Source organism: Octodon degus, unplaced genomic scaffold (genome assembly GCF_000260255.1).
Source record: "Octodon degus isolate 3935 unplaced genomic scaffold, OctDeg1.0 scaffold00089, whole genome shotgun sequence".
NCBI lineage: Eukaryota > Metazoa > Chordata > Mammalia > Rodentia > Octodontidae > Octodon > Octodon degus.
This window is the reverse complement of record NW_004524665.1, coordinates 5553144-5557817: the sequence shown is the minus strand read 5'-3', so window position 1 is coordinate 5557817 and position 4674 is coordinate 5553144.

The following is a 4674-nucleotide window of genomic DNA, read 5'->3' as shown; positions in this document are numbered from 1 at the left end:
CACAAGTCCGCATCTTGTACAGCAATTAACCACTAAGAAGAATATATGCAGTGTATTATTTGTTGAAACTGTCCTTCCGATATGATTTGAAACTGTCTCATTGCTATCTGTTTGTCAATAAAACTTTGAAAAAAAAAAAAAAAGAAGAGCACTCAGGTCCAGTGGAGAATGGAGACCAGGACCTCGCTGCATCCCGAGTCTGCAGTGTTGGAGGATTAGGAATTGAGGTAAGACTAAACTGCTGGTTGTGAATCTAAGCCAGGGCTCAGTACCTTACTGGAAGCTTAGCAGAAAGCCAGGGATAGGGAACAGGGCCTTCAGTAAAAGGGTAACTTACTTGCTAAACAGTGAGTTTCAGCCTGGGTAAGCAGGGCCGGGAGAATGCTCACCAGGGACAGACGGAAGGTGGTGCACAGTGCCAGGATACAGAGTGAGATGCCTGGATGCTGGCAACACAGGACAAACATTTCAGATTGACACCACATGTTTCTCAGTTTTGTCAGACTCAAAATCAGCAGCTTCAACGGACAGCCTAGCCCTCCCTAAACGAGCCCATCTGACCTATTCTTGACACTGGTCAGAGGTCTGAGAATCAGAAAAGGAGCCTGGCTTCTAATGCACCCCCAGTTGCACCCCATTCCTGCAGCTCACTGCCTCTGTCTATCAGATGCGATCTCACCACTTTAACACCTCAGGAGACACTTTGCCAGTGATCAAGCAGGCCTGTTTGTTCCGAGTGCTGTGAGTCATCACTTAATCCAGAAATAGAGGCGCGCTTATTAATAGGCTAGAGTATTTTTCTAAACCAAAGAGGAGGACTTGGTGACTATTAGGCCTGTTGTGCTTAGGGGGTGGGGACTGAAGAGTTGGCATGGGAGGGCAGAGGAAAAGTATGAGAAGGGTTGGGGAAAGCAGTGGAGAGCGCTGGAGGATAATCCCCTGCCCAGACCTGAGAACCAGGACCCTCCTGGCACTGCCCATCTTCCGATTGCCCTTCTCCCCCTCCTCTACCTCTTTCTCTTTCTCCTTTTGCACTGTAGAAGCGGCAGGGTGGAGTTGAGTGTGCTGGTGGATTCCAATGGTTCTCTTTCCCTATTTCCTTGTCTATGAAATATGCACGGGCTGGTGCCATTTTGCAGCGGTCGTACGAGGACCTCTGAGTGAACATTTGTTCCTCACTTAGAACTGTACCTGGCTCATATATGTTTATCAAACACAGTAAGCATTTTTATCTGAGATCCGCTAGAGGCTTGGTGATTGCATCAGAAAAAACTGGATTGGTCAGGAACCAAGAATGCTTTAAATATATTTTTGAACCTTACCCTGAAGGGAGTTGCTCAGCGGCCTTTACTTGTGCCAGTTGCTTTGGACAGCCTTGTCTACGTGGCAGGCAACAGTGGTTTTGTCTCCCCTCCCTTTGCCCTCAGATTGCAGAGCTCTGGCCAATTTAAACAAACCTGTCTCTCTTACAGAAAGCAGAACTGCTGCACCCCAAAGGCCAATGGCACACTCACTGGGTTGCAAGCTTCCTCAGCCTGCAGTCAAGGCAGTGTGGTACCAAGAACAGCAGTGGGCAGTGGTCTGAGCAGAGCCACCTGCTGTGACAGGGCCCAGCAGAGCCCTCACTAATGCTGTCACTGTTACCGTCATCCACCTGCAGTGACGTGGCAGCCTCCCCGACCAATTCAAGGCTGTGGACCTGTGGTCTGGGCAGAGCACAGCCTTGGTCAGCTACCAAAATATGAGCAGGTGACCAGTAGCTCCAAAGCTGCAGACTTCAAAGCAGGGCCTTGCCCATGCTCAGAGGCCAAGCTCGCAAGCCATCAGGGGAGCAGCTGAGTGGCTGCGGGCATCTGAGATGACCTCAGGATTAAGGATTGTTGTGATCTTTAGGTGACTTGAACAAATTGTTCTTGATCGGATGTTGCCCCAAGCTCCGAACCCCAGAAGCAGCGGTGTTGGGGTGGTCACACCTTTCTTCCCTGCTCCCATTTCTGCCACTCAGGCACTTGTCTCTTGACAGGGATAAGACCTGGCATTTTCCCTGAATCAGGAAGAAGCACTGGATGACAAGGCAGAGCTGTCTCTCCTCTAAAAGGCTATTAATCTTGAGAAATTCTCTGGAGGAACCCAGGGGAGCCAACCTCCACCTCCGCTGTCCTGGGAGTCCTATGCAAGGGGCTGATGACCTGGCTGGGGTCATAGGAGGCCAGAAAGCCAGAGGCAAAGGGGGAGCTGAGGGGTCCCAGCCAGCCACTGCCAGCTCCCACCACATGCTCATGGGTGCTCCCACCACAGGTTAGGGGTGCTCCCACCACAGGCTCAGGGGTGCTCCCACCACAGCTAGGGGTGCTCCTCCTCCACAGGCAGTTTCTGGAGTCCTAGGAGAGCCTACAGATGTCTGAGACCTGCAAATCTCCATGGTCCTCCTCCTCCCCCAAAAGGGCACCAGACGGAGGGCTGTCCTCCCACCGTGGTCAGCTCACTTCAGCTTCAGAGTGGACCCTGTCACCCCACTGATGCCCAATGAATGATAAAAATATCAGAATAAGGAAGAGGATCCATTCAAACAAATGCTACAAGTCCCTCAGGCCCCTCTCCTGCCCAAGCTTCTAGGCTTTCCATTCTGCCCGTAAAATCCAGCAGGCCCTGACAGAAGACCAGGCTGCCTCAGAAAGCGACTAACTCAAAGCACCTAGACACTTGCCCTACCCCAGACCCATTTCTGTCCAGTTCTCCTCCGCTCTGGCCCCATCCCAGAGCTGTCCTGGGTGCTCGCTCCCTCAGCAAGTCCCAGGTCAGGGCCACGAGCTGTGCCCCACCTCTGCTCTTTCTCGCCCACTTTCACCATATACTTCTAGCCGCCTGACTGACAGTCCTGACCATCAGGAGTAAGTGGAGGAAACAACAGGAAGGTTTTACCTCAGTTCTGCAGGCTGGAAGGTCAGGGTCAAGGTGTCAGGGGCGTGGATTCCTGCAGAGGCTGGGCAGGGTGACTCTGTTTCAGACATCGGCCCTCCTTTCTAGAACCCTGAAGCAGTCTGTGGGCTCCTTGCTTATAGAATTGTCCTGGTTGCTGCTGCCTGCATCCCAAATCGTTTTGCCTTGGTGGAGAGATGTTTCTGTCAGACCGCCCACTTCCACAAGCATATGCTGGTGTTTCTAGGTTGGGATGCTCCTAAATGCCCACATCACTCACCTCTGAAGACTGTGGTGGTTATGCTCGAGTGTCAGCTTGGTGGGCTTCAGGGCCTCCCGAGGATCAGTGGAGCCCACTTCAGGGCAGGCATGGAGGTGAGTCCTTGAGGGTGCCTGTCTGCCCCCCTCCCGCCCCTCCTCTGCATTGCTGCCCCCTCTCTGCTCCTCAGCCACCAACTCAGCATGTTCTTCATTTGCGCCCTCCTGCCTGGACAACACTCCTGCCATGCAGCCAGCGCCCCTTGAGGACTGAAGCCCTCGACACCGTGAGTCAAGTCAATCCTCCGCTCATGCAAGCTGTGGGTGTCAAGCGTCGTGGCTCAGGGGTGAGAAAGCTGACCAGTACAGACTCTTCCATCTGGGGTGGCCCCAGATGGCTCGGACCCCAGCATGTCTCTTTCGAGGACAATGTATGCTAGCCTATCAGGCCCATCTACCATCTGTCCTTCCCATAGGCAGTGAATTTTCTAAAAACTAAAGTCAGCTTCTGTGACTCTCTCTGCCAGTTCTCATGAACTGTGGAGAGATTCTGAGTGCTGTGCCCCACCTGACACCCGGAAGGCCCGCACTTGTCCCCACCAGCCTGCCCCATGCCTCTGTTCTACCTTGGCCTTTTGTCTGTTACTCAGACAGGTCCCTCCCTTTCCTGCCTTGGAGCCTTCACAGAAGCTCTCTGTTGTGTTTAAAAATCTCTGTCTCCTGATCTGTCTGAGGCTGGCTGTTTCCTGTGGTTCAGATCTCAGCACAAATGTCATCTCTGCAGGGAGCCACTTTGACCACAGATCAAAATTGAACATGTCACACCCTCTATTGCTTTGTGGCCCGCAGCAGTGCTTGGCATTTGCTATCTGTTTATTTATTTTGTTTCTGCCTCCTACTTCAAACCCCTCCTGGAGCATCAGCTCCAAGTGAATGGGCACCTGTCTGTCCAGTTTATTGTTAAATTCTCAGCAGTAGAGGCAGCCTCCTTGTGCAGTCGGCATTCAGTAAGTACGAGGCAAATAAACAGAATATAGTTAGCTGGAGTAGCCTGAGCCCCCATTAGCAATGCTGTGGGTTAATCTAGGATACTGGTAGGTAGGGCTTTGTTCTCGCAGGATCCCACCGGGCAGTTTCTCATTCTGTGCAAGACAGACACTTTGGATGGATGATTCTTGGTGTGGGGCCATCTTGTGCATTATAGGATGTTTTGTTTTGTTTTGTTTTTTCATAATTTTATTGATAAACAAATAGCAATGAGACAGTTTCAAATCCAATCGCTAGGACAGTTTCAATAATTAACACAGTACATACATTCTTCTTAGTGGTTAATTGCTGTACAAGATGTGGACCTGAGATCCTATTTACAAATACCATTAGAACAAATCATTCTATTCATTAAGAAAATGTAACTATATATCTATCCTAACCACTTTGAATACACAGATACAAAATGGACATTCATCTGTATACCCTTTTTTTGCTAAGTTCCGTTAT